The sequence below is a fragment of the Scardinius erythrophthalmus genome (genome assembly GCF_964197995.2).
Source record: "Scardinius erythrophthalmus genome assembly, chromosome: 21".
In the NCBI taxonomy this organism is placed as follows: Eukaryota; Metazoa; Chordata; class Actinopteri; order Cypriniformes; family Leuciscidae; genus Scardinius; species Scardinius erythrophthalmus.
This window is the reverse complement of record NC_138241.1, coordinates 15,488,707-15,508,348: the sequence shown is the minus strand read 5'-3', so window position 1 is coordinate 15,508,348 and position 19,642 is coordinate 15,488,707. Positions and strand designations below refer to the sequence as shown.

General features: G+C 35.7%; 1 protein-coding gene across 1 annotated transcript in view; it reads right to left on the bottom strand.

Annotated features, from left to right (window-relative positions):
• Positions 1 to 19,642, bottom strand: part of eys (eyes shut homolog) — a gene marked incomplete at both ends in the record, with an annotated part of 268,937 nt that overhangs the window by 92,835 nt on the left and 156,460 nt on the right. The gene's annotated exons all lie outside the window — the stretch shown is intronic.

Sequence of the window (19,642 nt, the reverse complement as noted above, 5' to 3'; positions counted from 1 at the left end):
AAAGGATCACAGTGCTCTTAAAACTATGAATATGTTAATGCTAATTATAATAATGTTTAGCTCTGAGCAGAAAGAATAAGCAATGAGTATTTTTTTTTTAACAGGGACTTAAAGCTAACATAAAACTAATACCACTAATAGTATTTTTGCAGTATACAGTACAGAACAGTATGTATATGTTGTTATTTTTATGGTTTCCCACAATGCAATGTTCCCTTTCCTGACCTTCCATTTCCAGTGGGATTTTTTAAAATTTATATAGTCATACTGCAATACATCCATATAAGCAGTAAAAATAAAATTCCAAATATAGCTAATGTTGCATATCGTAACCATTAAAGAAATCAAAGGAGATATAACACAAAAAGAAATAAAATAAATATAGAACCCAAACTAAAATATTTAAGTCAATTCACAGTGTTGCCACCAATGCAATTTGCAGTAATAAGTTCATTGCACTTTTTTAACCACTTTGAATTTACATTCACAGAAAATCTTGCTGAAACGTTGGCAAACAGAAATCATTATGAGTATCCGTTATATGGATGAAGATGTTATAATTACATTTTTTACAGTCTACAAAAGCTCAAACGATCTCAGAGAAAGATTTTCCACATTTGATGAAAGGTTTTTTTTATTTTAATTAGAGCTATACTGTGCTTTCATTTGGCTTTCAAAAATCTGAGGGCCCATAAAACAGGTGGCTGTAAGATCCCCGTCTTTCATTTTAAAGGTCTTTTATGCTAACTGCGCCTGGTACAGTAGCTCCTTTCTCTCGCAGGAGTGTGATCAAAGCTAAGAGTGACCCATTACCTGCCATGACTTGGTACATTTAAAAAGGCAGTTTTTAGATCGCCTTTAATTGGGGGGGACAGAAGAATAACTCTCCAGAGGAAGTCTATTCCAATTAGTGGAAGGAAAGGGCCACTCGTCTAATGTTTTACTGCCGTCAGTGGATCCTCTGAAGCCACTGATGTTCACCTCGAAATGTCCTTACCGTGCATCTATCATGTTTAGACATGGCAGAAAATAACAATCTCAATCCTTAATGAAATCTAAAAGCATTATATAATTAACATTTCAAAGGATGCAGTCATTCAAACGCTACATGATAGCTAAAAAGCACAGAGACATGGCAGTTAGCATTCATCATATTTCATAACGTAAGAGCTGATAAAGCTAAAAAGGGCCTATTTTTCTTTCAGCAAGTGCATCGTACATGAGAGTAGCTTTCTAAGAGAAGGTCTAATATGATCTCTTTACTGCGTAAACCTCTTTCTGTCAGCTTGAGAAACTTCAGCCCAGTACAATGAGGGGTTTTTAGCAGAAATGAACAGCAACCCACATGATACTTGCAATAGCATATGGTTTTCCAAGAAAGGCACATAAATTCTCCTCGCAAAGAGAGTGAGGGACTGTCTGAGAAAAATTACACCAGCTTATTACATGCCTCATTTTAAGCCACGATATCCTGCTCTCTGTCATCCATATCAGTTGGCAATTATGGGACATTTTCAGAGACTTCCAGCCTCTTTGAGATCATTTAGGGTAGTGATGCGGACAAACTTAAAAGACCGGCTCTGACTTGAGCAATTTGACCAGAGCATTAGCGTTGGTCTGGAATTAATGCCCTTCAATCTCAAATAGTTCCTACGAAAAGGTCTCGCCTCGGAGTATTTTGCTCAATAATGCGGACCTGCCTGCGGTATTCCTCCCTCCATGTGATTGACCGATGCTAGGCTACAAAACAAAAGCGTGCATTTGGCGATTGCTGTCACGATTAATGGACCTACAGCAGATGAAGCCTTTATCAATATTTGCTTGACTTTAAATCTTTTTAATGCAGAAATCTTTTGATCTGCCGCTGAAGGTCTCTGGGGCACTTTGCCGATTAAGTAGCTTGTAGAAAAATCCCCTTGCGTCTGCTAAGTCCTGCACTCCATAATAGGACAAATATCTCAGAGTGAGGCCTGTGACTGAAAGAATGGAGACTTATCGGGAAACCAGAGGCTGTGATCTCTGATTAATGAGGATGAATGCAGGGTGACTACGGAGCGTCTACCTTCTCCCTTCCCCTGGCATTCCAGGCAGGTTTACCAGCGCTGATGATGGAAAATTACCCCTCTGAGACTAAGCCATTCATTAATTTGAGATGCTTGTTTGGACTGATATAAGGCTTTCACGCAGTCCGTGATTGCTGCTGGGAGGCAAACTCTCACCTCATTAGCCGTTAACTCCAGATCCCTTTTTGAAATCTGCATTTCAGCCACTAACTTCTCCACGTGGTTGGCACACAATCTTCTCTGGTGGGCTCTTTAACATTCGAATCGTTCAAAACGGTCAATAGGGACAGGTGATTTCGAGCTCATTCAGCGGTTATTATCGACAGAGAGAGCTATGAAAGACACACTACAGGAAATATCTAACACAAAACTCGGTGGATAAAATAAGTCCGCAAACACTTTGAGGCTAGTTATTGCTAATACTTGTGAAATGCTGACTCTGCTGGATCGAAGCCAGCTGTGCTGATGAACACTATTATGGGATGTATAAATATAGATCTCTGTAAAGGGAAAACAAGAGAGAGAGTGTGTGCGCGAAAAAGATCAGCGTTTTCCTTATGGCCATTCAAAAATAGTGCTGTTTAATGTATGAATGGAAAGCGCATCCATTAAATCTATAGAGGAAAGTACTCATGAAATACATACAAATGCAAAACTAACTTTGCACTTATGCACCATTTTCCAACATAATAAACAGCTTCTTTTACACATAACTTTCATTATTAACAAACATTAGAGATCTACTGTACATCTCAGCACATAACTCCACAATTTGTACTACAGGCAAAAATTATACCTCAAATTATGAGGTGTGCTTTTTCCCTATGCGATCAGGATTGTTACCTGATAAACTATAAAATGAGCAAAAAAGGATCAATGTGTAGAAGTGTTACTTCTAATTGTACTAAAGTCATTCATACAATTAATTAACGGATTTTACAATCAGATATCAATATTATAGTCACAATTTCCCTGTCATACACATATCTAATACTTCACAAACATATTTAGTACACTCTCTAATTATAGGAGTAAAATACACACACAAATGTGCAAGGTGCCCACAAGAAAATAAGACAGACATCATAAAACTTTCAGATTTATAAGCCTCATAAGTCATGTTAATGAGATACAGATTGAGCAGATTGAAACCATGATGAATAATTCAATGCTAGTTATGCAAATAAATTAATGATCATTTTCCTTTATTGTCATCTGATTTATGCCCTGCCTGCATACCACGTTACTCATCGCCCCATACATATAAACCTATGAGAATTCAACCTCTTCAGTTTGCCTGACATCAACATGCAATGACAGATCACATGAAGCGAGCACATCTGAACTTCATTTCATATAGGAGCTTGACAAAAAAAAACCCAGCATTCCTCTCGAATGCCAAAATTGCAAGTAACTGTGTGCCAATTTATTATGTTTTTATATATTTTTTGCTCATACTAAAGTAATGAGTTTCGTCACAAAAGCAGAAATATTATATTTTTTCTCTTCCAAATATGATGGGCACACAAATGAACTCCCAAATGCGTCACAGATTCTTTGCATAACCACAAGTGTTGCATCAACTATTTGTTCAATCGTTGCATGTGAAGTTATACGTCCAAACCAGCATGACCCGACTGCCACAGACTGAATTCAAGATATCAAAGAGGAATTTCAAACTATCTTCTTTTGTTTCTATCTGAAATAGATTCTATTCCCAGTAAACTGAGAATGCAGAGGAGGAGGAGAGGACAGCAGAAAGAGAGAGCAGAGGTATCATGCAAGTTCCTGGCTAATCTATTTATAGCTGCACCTAGGGCAAAAGACGTTTTTAGAGAGCGACCTAGATAGACATATCGATGAGAGTTTGTTGGCCTATCTGAAAGTTACAGTATATGTTCCTTCTTAAACACCGGAATAATTAAAATAAAATGATTGTGTAGCAAACTGTTTCTAATTTATTATAGTGTGAGACCAATGTGAGACCAATGTGGGGCAATGAACGACAAAACAACAAAATAAGACCTGGACTATGTTTAAAAACTTTGCCCATTTACTATGAGCAACATTTTGAATCATTTGAATGAGCCCAGTATAGGACATGTCATACATGTGCATCGGAAAGGAGCACGTCCTGATTTTGCTGAGTTAGACGTGTTCCTGGGTCAAAATATTTTGTTGTTGTGAACATTTAATCCTAACCATATCCCTACCCCTAAACCTAACCATATCCATAACTTATCCCTAAAATCAGAGGGAAATGATAAATAACACTGATGGAGAAGCACCTAACCCTGGTTGTAAGCCTAAACTTGACATAAACTGTAAACTTGTCCCTCAGATCTGATTGGTTGATAGGAATGTTGCTCCAAAATCAGCAAAGGTGTTGATACAGGAACATGCTGCACTTGGTGAAATCAGGTTTTGCAGGAAAGGAAAGGAAAGGAAACGAAAGGAAAGGAAAGGAAAGGATAAAAACAATGGTTGTGCACCATTTAGAATTGAATTAAGAAGGCAAACAAACACAATTCCAGAATTTAAATTGATTTCAAATTGTAGTAGCAATCAAGCAGAATTTCAAATGAAATTTGAATGCATATTAAATTCAATATAAATGTATTTTCTGTAAAAATATTTTCTATAACTAGAAAAGCAAACACTGTCAAGGTAAAATAAAAATGTTTGCTTAGCATTGATAGACGGACAAACAAACAGAGATAGAGATAGATAGATATTTCATCATATTAAACTTTTGAATTCAGTAAATTTCTCGTCCTGTCACTCTAATTTAACTTCCTGTAGGGGCACTGTCAGTTTAAGTAAAATTAACACTCATTAATTGAAAAAGAGCCATTTGATCAATTCTGATTTTTTTCTACACCCAAAAGATAAATAAGACAAGTACAGATGAAAAATATAGCTGCAAGCAGCAATTAACGGGGTTCAAGCGTTTTAAGACCTTTATACCATCTATGCTATTAGGGTCTAGATGACCCCTTTGTATAACACTGTTTTCAGGTTTTACATTAATCATAATGTGGCACAATTGTCAAAACTGATATCTAAGAAAAAATGAAGTGATAAACTTTGAAAAAATGTTTTTGTAAATATTGTGATATTCCATGTTAACTCCATTAAGTGCGCTTGCACACACACACAAAGACAAATATGTTTTCAGTGTTATTGGGATATATAATTGTGAAAATCTCTTTGAATGTCTATAAACCTTATGTAGCCCCACCCCTTTTCAGCGCTGCCCTCGTTGTCTTTTGTCTTCCGGTCTGTATTTTCACAGCGATCTTGCGTATTTATGAATTAACGGCCCGTTTTTAAACCTTCTGAAAAATCTACTGATATTTGTTAAGATATCTGCTTTAAACATTACAATCCTCATGATAACTTAGGCTAATTACTCCTGGACAGCAATGCCATAGAGATATACTGTACAGAGCGACCGCAAAAACGGAAGTTCAAAGACAATATTCTAAAGATGGCTGCACACTTGTTTCTCTGGTGCATAAGGTCTATAAGCATTTCACATATTCCCTAGTAAACAAATTATATAAATCTATATTACCAGTGCACCATGATTAAAAAAAAATAATAATTTAAGCATTTATATTTCAGTAAATGATGGAAACTAATATAAAAGGAATAGATTTTAAATACTTCTTATCCTGCAGGCTCTCTCTAGTGGTATGCAGAGAAATCACTGAATGCGCATATACAATCAAACCGGTGTGATCAGTCTTGGCTGGTCCCTGGAGTGTTCGATCACACTGGTGTGAGTAGAACGGTCAGTGCATCACGTGATCATCAACTGCTAAATTCAAATGTACTTTCGCAGTTGACTGGCGCTGAGCCAGAGACGGACGCACTTAGCGCTGTCATATATCACTATTCAGTGTTTTCAACCACATAATGTTTATTTTAGGTTTCAGACATTTAAATTCACATAAGTACTAAAAAAACAACAATACATTTAGAGTTTGTGTCTGCGGCACAAACTTACGGTGACGCATTGCTGCCACATACATATTATTTTTCCCCCAATTATGTCGTAATAACGAGATCTTGTCGTTTTAACGACATCTTTTCTCGTAATAACGAGATGTTATGTCGTTAAAACGACATATTTTTCTCGTAATAACGAGATGTTTTGTCGGTAAAACGACATCTTTTTCTCGTAATAACGAGATGTTTTGTCGTTAAAACGACATCTTTTTCTCGTAATAACGAGATGTTATGTCGTTAAAACGACATATTTTTTTGCCCTTATAAGGACATGTGTAGTCATGTACAAAATATGCCTTTATCCACATAAAATTGACAGCCTATCGCACCTTTATCATACTTTCAAAAAGCTTAAGCAAATAGTAGCAGCCCACAATCATGCAAAATTAATCATTGAGGCCCTTTTTTGAAAATATATTTTATATAGGCTTTTTTATATTTTATATATGTTTTTTTTTATATGATATATTATATAGGCCTAATAAGATTTATTTTTGTTAATAGGCTATATCTTCATTACCCAGAGATATAATTAAACAAAACGTAGTCAAAACACTTTTTGTCACCTTATAAACAGTCCTTTTTTAATGGAATAATACACCCTTATAATCAGGGCCGGACTGGGACACAATTTCAGGCCGGGAAATCCTATACCCACCCAGGCCATCCTATGCACCCAAGTAAAATTTAGAAACACGGACAACCCTATTTTTTCCTAAATTACATTTATTGGTCTAAATTCTTAGGCTGGGGCCGTGTAAAATAATTAAAGGCTTTCTCTTGAACGGTATCCTCATTTCCCTTTTCCTTCTCTTCATTTTCCCTAATATCTCTGTCTCTCCCTTCCACCAGTACCTGAAAAAGAGACAGGCACAAGAAAAATACGCACACATTATATATATACATACATACATGCATACATACATACATACATACATACATACATACATACATTATATATATATATATATATAAAGTGTGCATATTTTTCTTGTACCTGTCTCTTCACCTGTCACTTGTTCTGGCCTCATGTTACAAACAGAGCTGTCTCCACCTTGGTGTAAAACAACCACCTTATTGTAATTTGTTTGCCCAGAATCTACATTTATTTTAGTAAAAAATCTAAGTATTATATTTATGACAAAATGTTGTTGTTTTTATCTTAAAATTACTTAAACAACATTTAGCAACACTATACTTCATACAATAGGTTAAATAAAATATGTAAAAAAAAAAGAAAAAAAATCTTATTTTGCTTCTACATGTCATCTCACTCCCTGTCCCTGGCTGAATGTGTGATCATTGCACCACAGCTAGTAGGTTGACTGTCTCCACCTTCATTTGATCAAAAAAAAAAAAAAAGGAAAAAAGGAAAGGAAAACATTTTTAAACCTCACAAATGGGCAGACATAATTTTCTAAATTGTGTAATAAAATGATATTGCATTATTTTTTGTTAATAAATGTTAATATTTGTCTGCTAAATTATTAATGTAACTTTACACTACTAAATAATATTAATCTCCTTTAGCATACAGTATTTTGAGTGACGATAGTAATAGGGGCGCTATACAGCTTACATTTGCTAGCATTTCAATACTAAGTTAACGAAGAAAAAAGTACAGTATTTACAGATGAAACTGACCTGCGCTTGAAGCCCTGAACAGGTCATTCATTTTGCAACATTTTGATGCTCTGAGTGCTTTCTTTTTCGTTGTCCTTTCCCTCTCTGCTACACCTTGCCGTTTTCTCTCCATCATCGGGTGCTGCTCGCATTTTCTGTTTAACCGTTTGGCTGAGGCTTAAAGTCGTTAGTTAAGACTAACAGATTCATGATTTTATTTTATAATAATAATTTTATTGAATGACGAATTCGAAAATGATCACTGGTAAAGGTAGTAGTGTATATATAAAAAAAACAATAAAAAAAAAAAACAATAAAAAAAAAAACGCTGGCTGGCAGCAGGCCAAATTAGTCACCAGTGCAATTCTCCCGGTGCTCCCGATGGCCAGTCCGGGCCTGCTTATAATAAAGAAAAAGCTTCAGTGATAAAGAATATGAACGTAATCCATTTAATTATACGTTAAGCATTTTCCTTCCATAGAAACCCTTTATTATAAAGAAAATAGGTGGCTCTTAACGTGTCTTTCTATGGGAGGATGGCATTGCGGTGCACAGCAAATATTCAATGCATTCAATGCAAATATTCAATGCAAAACAAAAATGAAAAATACAAGTAGCCAATAAAATAAACAAATTATTGTGGCATTAATTAGCCCATAAACAATATTTATTTTAAAGCCTAAACGAATTTGTTTAAAGAAAAACACCAGCGTTGGGCGTTTATCTGTATAGGCTAAGTGTTTCAGCCGCCCTTTTCAAACTGGCGCAATAAAATGCAACAGAATTTGATTAGTTAAACATGAAGAGGATTATCCGTCTGGCATGGCTGCTCGCTCTAACGTTAACCTAGATAAATGTTTGCTATTATGAAGCGCATATCCAAGAGTTTGTGCGGAGTGTGGAGCACGCACTATGACATGGATGGAGGCGCCGGTGCCATCACTCGCATTTTCCTATCAACAGTGGAAACAACTTAAAATACTCCATCATTTCTGGTCATACAGAAAATAATAATACATCAGTCGCAACTAATTTTATTTGTGTAAACTCACAACAACAAGAAAACGGTGTGCTTTTGTAAAATAAAAGAAAACCAACAGGGCGCGCTTTCATGATCTCTGTGAATTGGAGCGCACCTCAAAAATGAACTGAAAAACAGTGCATAGACAAGCCTCACAGACATGAGAAATATAACTATAAAGTTTATTAAAAAAATGTCCACCAACGAAAAAAAATCTAATCGAAAGCAAATACGGTACCATCTGATTATGTAGGCCTAATCCTGTCTGTATGAAAGGCGCATCTAGGCTACATTACAGCGGAGATGTATGGAGATATGTATGCAGGCAGCCTACACTGATTTAGAAAAGACTAGTTCATTAATAAACAATTAAAATGTTTCGTTATTTTTTTCAGACACATGTATTATATCATTAGCCTAGTTTTGCGGCAAGTTTTATGCATGTGCTTGAGCGCGGAATATAGGCTATAGCCTACATGCACCCAGGATTGAATATAAACGTGCGATTAGTCCTAATTGCTTAAATCAATGACTACTAGTCTAGAAAAATCCTTTAGTCTATGGCAACTCTAATCAATAGCCTACATTTAATATTTGACATTATTTCATTAGTAATTAGTATCCAGCTCTTCACATTTAATTAGTTGAGTTAGCATAATTAATGAACTAATAAAATAATAAAATAAAATTTAAATTAAGATACTAACCATATATTTCTATATAGCATTGCTTATTCCACCACACAAAGGACTGTTTATAAGGTGACAATCCGTTATACATGTGAAGATTGTAGGCTGTATCTTGAAGATTTTTGTATTGTATCTTCTGTTATAAAGACGAAGATTGACATTTCGTTAATTAAACAAAATAAGAACACAATGTTGTAAAATTTTCTGTTAGATGTGTTTTGACTACTTTTTGGTTAATTATATCTTTAGGTAATGAATGAAGATATAGCCTATTAACAAAAATAAATCTTATATATATTATAGAAAAAAAACAAACTTATAGGCCTATTTAAAATGTATTTTCAAAAAAGGGCCTCATTGATTAATTTTGCATGATTGTGGGCTGCTACTATTAGCTTAAGCTTTTTGAACGTGTGATAAAGGCGCGATAGGCTGTCAATTTTATGTGGATAAAGGCATATTTTGTACATGACTGCACATGTCCGTATAAGGGCAAAAAAAGATGTCGTTTTAACGACATATCTCGTTATTACGAGAAAAAGATGTCGTTTTAACGACATAAGATCTCGTTATTACGAGAAAAGATGTCGTTAAAATGACATAAGATCTCGTTATTACGAGAAAAGATGTCGTTAAAACGACATAAGATCTCGTTATTACGAGAAAAGATCTCGTTATTACGAGAAAAGATGTCGTTAAAACGACATAAGATCTCGTTATTACGACATAATTGAGGGGAAAAATAATATGTATGTGGCAGCAATGCGTCATCGTACAAACTAACATGGCGCCACCCATCGCGCATATAGCTCAACTAATGCGACCGTTATAAAGGTGTTTAAACAACAAAACACTTCCAGTTTATGGCAAGTTCACTTGCACATATTTGACAATCGGAATATCAGATATTTCATGCTATAGCTAACAAATTTGTGAATATTTTGAATAAAAAAGGAAATAAAAGCAGATTATCAGTCATTCAGCGCTATTGTGGCTGCGGTGTGTCATGTGACAACAATGATGCGTCATCATGGAAACAATAAAGTGATAAGTTCAAAATAACGGTCGCCTTGAAAAACTCACGGGGTTCAGCAAGAATATTTTAAATGTACGTGTAAAAAGGTTAAATATGAATGCACAGCCTAATTTTTTTTTAATTACAGTACTTTTTTAACTTAATATTTTAAGTACAGTACAGTTTTAATTTAACTTTTACAATACATTTTCATAATATAATCTTTAAGTAGGCTGGGTTTTATTTCACTTTTCGGTGCAATACATTTTAATGTAATCATTACGTAAGCAGCACAGTGCAGTGTTAATTTTCAAACTGTGTTTTTACAATGTTTAAAGTGGCTGGCAATAATAAATATTCTTATTAGAAATAAAACGGCCTCATTTTTGAGCTGTGCATAACTGTAGCTGAATAGTTAGGCCTACTGCGCCACTGTATTCATATTGGTTATTATGGTGGTACTTGGAGAGCCACATATTTGGTGGTACTTGGTGTAAAAAGTTTGAGAACCACTGCTCTAGTGGACAGAAGTAGTGTTACAGCCTTCATCTTACAGTTGAAATGGCTGTTAGAATTTAAGGTCCTTGCACACTGAGTCCAAAATTTTCCTATGTGTTTTTTCGTATTCGTGATTTGGTGGCTCTGAATTGTCAAAACACCATTCAAAATGCTTGCTACGGATGCGAAAAACGCAGAAAATCGAACCCGATCCGAATTTTTTTATGACGGACGAAAGTTTCGGAGGCAGTGTGCAAGCGTGATTGACAGAACATGAGGTCATATTTATATTTTAATGTGCGAAAATTTCGGATACGAATTTCAGACTCGGTGTGCAAGGGCCTTAATTGTTAGCCCTCTGAGCATCAGAAATTCATGAAACTAAGCATGTTTCTTCAAAATGACTTTTACATATATATACACAGTTTTGATAAGTTTCTGCTTTGAGCACACAATATATAGACATGTTACTCATTATAGGCCATACAAGATTCTTTTGATAACTTTTTGCCAACATTTTGATATCTCTCGACCTACAATCTCAATCTCAAATATTTAAATCTCAAATATTTAACAAATGATTTGATTGACAGCAGTGGTTCTTGAGGCAAAGTCATTAAAAATTAAGAGATTCAAAATATAAAATGAATATTGTGTATATGTAGGGGGTAAAACGCAATAGCACCACCTGGTGGCCATTTTCTTTCAAACTTCGTTCGCACAGACCTCAAAGGCCATGAGTCAAAAAGGCCCACCAAATTTCGATCTGATTGGCCTCCATTAACCTGATCTAATTGGTGCTCAGACTTTATTGGCCGATGACAAACATGTTTTTCACAATACACAAATGTCCTCAAAAACTATCATTGCAACTTGGACAAAGTCACTGCATGCCACTTTAAGTAAATTGGATTAATGGTTGCATAGTAATAGCAGCTTTTATGTTTTTTCATATCATAGCGCCACAAAGTGGTGAATCGCCACAGTTTTTTGTGTGACCACAGAATGAGCTCGTACATGAGCATAACAAGTTTGGTAAAAATATCTTCATTTGGGCATCTCATTGCGTTCAAGAGTTATAGCCATTTTAGTGAAAGTGGCCCTGCCCACTTCGAACGTTTTCTAGAGGATGCATGTCAAGTTTCAGAAAATTCAAAATGGCAGAAAAGTTTTAATGTGGATATATAACCAAAAAAAAACAAAAAAAAACAACATCATATAAAGTCTAACTCTAAAGACTGAAACAAATGTGCATGTCTTTTTTCTAGATTTTGGCTACCTTGTATCAGTCCAATCGGCCATTTTTTAAAAAACGATCCCAGCCAGTTGTCCATCAAAAGAGTGTGTGCATTCCAAAGACTAAATGGATTTCTGAGTTCAACTTGAGATGATAGATTTATCCCACCATTTTTGAGTTAGGACTATAGCAGCTTCCATGAGTTTTATCTTCCATAAAAAATGGCCTCAATTCCACCCCGTCTGGACAATCGGAGAGCGATTACTCAGCTAGTGTACCTCTCGGGCAATTGAGGAAAATTCTCATGGATGCCCAAGCAAACCTTTAAAGCTGTCTGTAGCATTTGCCTTCCACATTGTAAATTAATTGATTTCTGTAAAGTGCATGTTTGGAAAATTAACTGCACTATTCCCCAAGGGCACTGACTTACACACACTTTGTCTTTCTCAGTAGTGGCTGAAGAAATTAGAGCTGATGGTATCTTAGAGCAAACATTCATGCAGTCATATCCATACACATTTCTATGCCCTCAAGAGATCCAAATGCAGTTTCTCTGTTTACTACATATTTCATTCTGCGGAGAGGTTTAATTTCATTGTGTTGTGCCCCCCAGGACTACCTTAACGTCTAGCTTAAATGTCAAAATCACTCCCAACATTTGCCAGAAACACATTTACCTTTATTTTCGCCCTGTAACTGACCTATTGATTTTTTTGCTGTTTGCTTTGAATAGCGGCAGTCTTAGATGTTCTTCTAGCAGTGCAGCATTTAAAAGATCAACTGTAACTGAGAGAATGACATCTCATTCCCACTCTTTAACGCTGTGAAATGTGGTATTTAGAAAAAAAAAAACGTTGAAAACGGCTATGGGCCAGCAGTTCGTTTTAAATCAATTCAGAAAGAAAGTGAAAAGTCATGCTTTAGGGAAATTTAAGCGCATTTCTTCTTCTAAAATAACTTGCTTAGACTATGCTTCACTAAATTACCTTCAGTGATCTGACAAATTTAGCCTCCAGAATCCATTTATTCGTCCATTGTCAGGAAATTGGGCAAGGATGGTTCAATTTCCTAAGTGATGTGTAAATTTAGTCCTCAAGTGCCACACTGACATTTTGTCTCTTTACAATTCATTCATTGTTACCAATGGGCATTTTGTGTCATACTCAATAAACATCATAAACCATAGCACATAGTCTCTAATTAGTTGTAATTTTTCCAGCGAAAACTAATTGAGTTTGTTCAAACTATTGCCTCTTCAGAGAACATTAGTGGAACAAATGTGGAAAAAAGCTGTTATTATCAGACATACCACAGATGGTGAGTGTTTATCTTACTAACCTTTAGGGGCTCCCAGCTAATTTAGGAACAGAGCAAAGCAAAATGTATGTTATTTGGGAAATGTTTGCGGAATAGACATTTCAAGGATGTTTTGTCTGGCATGATGTTGCCTGTGGTAAAGTATCTGTATGTTATTGTAGTCATTGATATCATATAGTGTGAAGGCAATTGTAAACTCACAAATAAGAGTGACAATAACCCAGCAATAACCCATTTATTCGTCCATTGTCAGGAAATTGGGCAAGGATGGTTCAATTTCCTAAGTGATGTGTAAATTTAGTCCTCAAGTGCCACACTGACATTTTGTCTCTTTACAATTCATTCATTGTTACCAATGGGCATTTTGTGTCATACTCAATAAACATCATAAACCATAGCACATAGTCTCTAATTAGTTGTAATTTTTCCAGCGAAAACTAATTGAGTTTGTTCAAACTATTGCCTCTTCAGAGAACATTAGTGGAACAAATGTGGAAAAAAGCTGTTATTATCAGACATACCACAGATGGTGAGTGTTTATCTTACTAACCTTTAGGGCAGGGGTCGGCAAGTAACTTTGGCCGCGGGCCAATATTTTTTTTAGCCAGTAGATGGCGGGCCAGCTACACAGAGTAGGCCTATGGATACAAATTAAATACTCTTATAGGCCTATAATTGCGGAATATGATGGGTCCGTCACCGTCCGTGGATCATTCATTCAATCGTTTTTTTTTTTTTTTTTCAAATTAAAACCAAAAATAAAAAGATGAAAAACGACTTGTTTTTCCATTATTTATTTCCTAAACTGAAATGAAAAAAAAAAAATAAGGACGGGTTTTCTGATTTTCTGATTGTGCTCAGATCAAAAATAGAAAAAATGAATTACTGGATTAGACAAATTTAAATTTTGATTTTTAAGTTTTAATTTAACACCTTATGCATATATCAAGGAAACCATTTTAAACAGATCAAGTAGGCTACTATTGTGGTAACATATTACAGCCATTTTAATAAAGGTGTGAATAGCAATCATGCCTCATTCCGTACAGTCCGACTTTTGAACTTTATTCCTTTTTTATTATTATTATTTATTCGGGGACACACACATACACACCTAAGGTTTAAGGAGGTCTGCGTGGGACTGTTTTTTTTTCGTCCCGCTCCCACAAGGTTCTATTCAGCAACCGCTTAAAATACACTCGGTGTTCACCCGCTTTATTTCCCGACCTGACGGGTCCACAAAATTAAGATCTCGTTTCCATAATCTCACATTCAAATGTCTCTAATGGAAAGAAGGAGATTGGAGTAGCCTATAATAATTATAAATGCTATACAAAAATTGTGTTCGTGTCAGTATAAATATTAGGCTATTTTAACATTGTACTGTCAGCAGAGAAAAAAAATGTCACAGAAAAAAAATATGAAATATAAATAACATGAATTAAATAGGACAAAGCCTATCACTCAAGTTTCTAAGCAACATAAACGAAAAACATATTGCCCTACTGACGAAATGAAGTAGGCTATTTTCTGTCGAACTATTTCAAACATCCTTGCAAAAAAAGAATGTTGTTGACTGACAATGGTTTCAGTACCAAACAGCTCCTCAGAGATAGGTGTACAGGCGGTCAGAATTAAGTGCGGATACGCTGTCAAAAGATGTCGGGAGTTGGCTATTGTCAGTCAGACCGCACGCTCCGTCCAAAGTACACCAGAGTTCTGACCGCTACCGTCTTTTGACGCGCGAATGGACACAAAGTGGTCAAGCGTATAACTAGACGCGGCAGGCGCGAATTTGACGCGCTATTCGCGTCCGTTGTGAACGCACAGTTATACTTTAAAATGTAATCCTGCACCGCATGATTCCCTATGGGCGTTTCACACAGTATGCGGCGGTGAAATCGCCGCGCGACTACGGCTTTTCTCAAGTAGTGGAAGAGTTTTGTACAGCATTTAGGACTGCCAAAATAATCCGGCGGGCCAGAAAATATTGCTGACGGGCCAGTTTTGGCCCGCGGGCCGCCAGTTGCCGTTCCCTGCTTTAGGGGCTCCCAGCTAATTTAGGAACAGAGCAAAGCAAAATGTATGTTATTTGGGAAATGTTTGCGGAATAGACATTTCAAGGATGTTTTGTCTGGCATGATGTTGCCTGTGGTAAAGTATCTGTATGTTATTGTAGTCATTGATATCATATAGTGTGAAGGCAATTGTAAACTCACAAATAAGAGTGACAATAACCCAGCACATGCTAAGTATAACCCTCTCTCTGACAGAGAAAAAGCAGTGTGACCATCTCATTTTATGAGAAATTTTCCATAAAAACTGATATTGGGAATTAAAAAGTGTCTGCCACCTAATAAAAGATCTAATTACAGATAATTACAATGTAGGTTTCAAGTTGGCTTTAAATACAAATTATTCCTGACTACTAAAATAATATGTATCATATTAAGATACAAACTATTCAGTAATAGTACTTTATGCATTAAAGAAATTAAATTATTATTTTCAAGTGATCATGTGGGCTCTCATTTTACATGTAGGAGTTCAATATTATGAATTAAAAATAAATAAATGTTTTATATTTAAGGTGTTACAATTTCCTCCAACTACTTTAACCCTCTGGGGTCTGAGGGGTTTTTGGGGTCCTTGAGATGTTCTGACATGCCCTGACATTTGTGCTTTTTTCAGTTGCTTATAAACATATTAATGGCAAAGGTGTAAATTCACTCTATTTAGCACAAACAGGGTTACCATAATATGTGAACAACTTGCATGTACATGTTTGTATTTTTGATAGAATAATGTTTATGCATGTTTTTTTCAAAAACAAAAAACTAAAGTTTCTGAAATAAGGCCATAAAACATATTCTAAATATATGTAAATAAGACTTCTGACTAATGGATGACGTTGCCTAGAATTTTTTCTTCAAAATTATGTGAAAATCATCCTGCCTAATCATTCACATAACACAATACATTGATTTAAATCTTGTAAAACACTTTTTGTTTGGAAAGGCCATATGCGGGTGGGCGTGATTCACACCTGCGGAGACAATGGGGCCCGCATAATGAGGCTGCATACGTAATGAGCCTTTCATTCAGGTGTGTGACTCAGCCACAAGAATGCAAGGACAATATATAACTGGTTTGTTGTTTTTTCCACAAATTTTGCTTGCAAATTGTACAATATCCAAGGTAAACATTTCTAGAAATTGTGCAGTTAATTGTTCTCATACTGTATTTTCAGATTTGGAATATATTCTCTTCCCAAATGTGTCACTAATAAAGCATAATAAAATTATTTAAAGAGAAGGCTTATAATGACCTTTTAAGATTTTGTTTACATCTATCCTTATATAAATATATATATATGTGTTTTTTTTTGTTTTGTTTTTTTAAGGTTATACAATTACAACAACATTTAAAATTGTAACAATATTTCCAGTGTAATCTTTCTTTGTATTCGCGATTCATATTAAAACAATATTTTTGCCAGCTGTAGTAGCTCCACAACAGCGCGCATCTGTGCGCTGTTTCATTCATTCATAGAAACGCGATTCATATTTAAACAGTATTTTTGCCAGCTGTAGTAGCTCCACAACAGCGCGCATCTGTGCGTTCGTTCGTTCATTCATTCATACACAGAAACGCGATCAATATTTAAACAGTATTTTTGCCAGCTGTAGTAGCTCCACAACAGCGCGCATCTGTGCGTTCGTTCGTTCATTCATTCATACACAGAAACGCAATTCATATTTAAACAGTATTTTTGCCAGCTGTAGTAGCTCCACAACAGCGCGCATCTGTGCGTTCGTTCGTTCATTCATTCATACACAGAAACGCGATCAATATTTAAACAGTATTTTTGCCAGCTGTAGTAGCTCCACAACAGCACGCATCTTTGCGTTCATTCATTCAGATTAGAACAAAGCAAACAGAACTGACCTAATTCCTCAGCGGGATCCATTTGCTCCTCGAAATGATACTTCCAGAACTTCTGAGGTAAATTTTTGCAGGATTATTATCAAGATAGTATTATTCCTCACAGCATCGTAAAGTACATAAATCTGAAAGTGAACTCGCGGTGTGTGTTATCCAGCTGATGTGGGCGTTTCACAGGTTTGTTTGGATCGCCTCACATTTGCGTTTGAATAGCGCGCGCTCTCCGTGGGCGGAGCACATTAAAACTTAATGAGCTGAGATGAGAACGACTGACATCTCTCTCTTTGCATGCATATTACATAAACTGTGAATATTTGTTTTTTATAAAAATTACTTCATTTTAAAGAAGAGAATTCAAGCTTCATGCCTGTGTGACTGTATGCCTGTTTGACTGAGTATTCGCTGAGTTACAGTTCATTTTCGGACGCGTTTCAGAATTGACTTCACTGACGGAGAGTAGGCAGAACTTGCATCATGTTTATTTTTCTTTATTTGGCGAAAAGCACAACACTTTGTTTTTATTATGAGCATACACAAAAAAAAAACACACTAAACAGGATCGATTGATGTATAACACAAGCATATAAGATAAAAATTAATATTTTTTTTATTTTTTTTTTGCACTCATACGGAAAAAAACGAGCCTTTAATGTGGGCAAATAAAACTTTTTATTAAGGGATAGTTTACCAAAAAAGGAAAATTATATAATCTTTTACTCACCCTCATGTCATTCAAAACCTGTATGATTTACTTTCATCTTTTGAACATAATAGAAGATATTTTCAGAAATGTCTCTTTTGTTTGTCCATACAATGGAAAAAATCAATAGTTTGGTAAAATTCATCAAAATATCTTCTTTTGTGTTCTGCAGAAGAAAGTCAGTTACTCTGGTTAAGAACAACAAAAGGGAGAGTAAATTATGACAGAATATTCATTTTTGGGTGAACTGCCCCTGTGTGTTTGCTTCATTATACAATATACGTTTCAATATAAATAATATACTGTATTTTACTGAAAGAATGATATGCGGTTCATAAATAATATTTATCTCAATGGTTGGATTCAATTGTTCATGTTGTCTTTCATTTACCCAATCCTTTTGCCAATAATATTGACAGCCAGTACAGTGGAAGTCAACCTCATAATCTTAAAATGCAAAAGCATTTTCCTTCCTTGCTGTGTGGCTTGGATGCAGAGAGTTCACATGCTCTTCATGAGAAACCGACTGTGACTCAGAGACATTTTATTTCTGTAAGATTTAAAGAGCACTTATTATGCTTTTTTAACATTTTCAACATTCTTTAGCGTGTAATGTTGCTGTTTGAGCATGAAAAAGGTCTGCAAAATTCTCTGCAAAATCAGATTCTGAACTCCCTAAAACGCCTCGACTGTAGTCTTTAGAAGTTTTCTTCTGGTAACACGTCACATTCCTCATTTAAAGGGTTAGTTCACCCAAAAATGAAAATTCTGTCAGTAATTACTCACCCTAATGTTGTCCCAACCCCGTAAGACTGTCGTTCATCTTCGGAACACAAATTAAGATATTTTTGATGAAATCTGAGAGCTGGATCACTCCTCCACAGGCTTATGGACACTATGGGCCCTATTTTAACGATCTGAAACGCAAGTGTCAAAGCGCAAAGCGCAAGTAACTTTGTGGGCGGGTCTTGGCGCTGTTGCTATTTTCCCAGCGGGATAAATGACTCTTGCGCCAGGCGCAAATCTAAAAGGGGTTGGTCTGAAGTAGCTTCATTATTCATAGGTGTGGTTTGGGCGTAACGTGAAATAAACCAATCAGAGCGTCATCTCACATTCCCTTTAAGAGCAGACGCGCTTTTTCTAAAGCGGATTCCTATTGTAACGGCGGATTTGCCAGGCGCGATCTATCTATCTATCTATCTATCTATCTATCTATCTATCTATCTATCTATCTATCTATCTATCTATCTATCTATCTATCTATCTATCTATCTATCTATCTATCTATCTATCTATCTATCTATCTATCATAATGTATGATTTGCAAAAATGAAAACTGCTGCTTCTGTGTAGATGAGAGAATCAAAGTGTATGCGCGTTGTGCACACGCTACATTGATTACGGCCAAGCATGCGCCCTTAAAATAGCATATGAATAACATGCGCAACGCGCGCCACTGACTTTAAACTATTTTTTCCTGGTTAGTGGCGCAATTGTTTTCTAAACCTGCAAAATAGCAT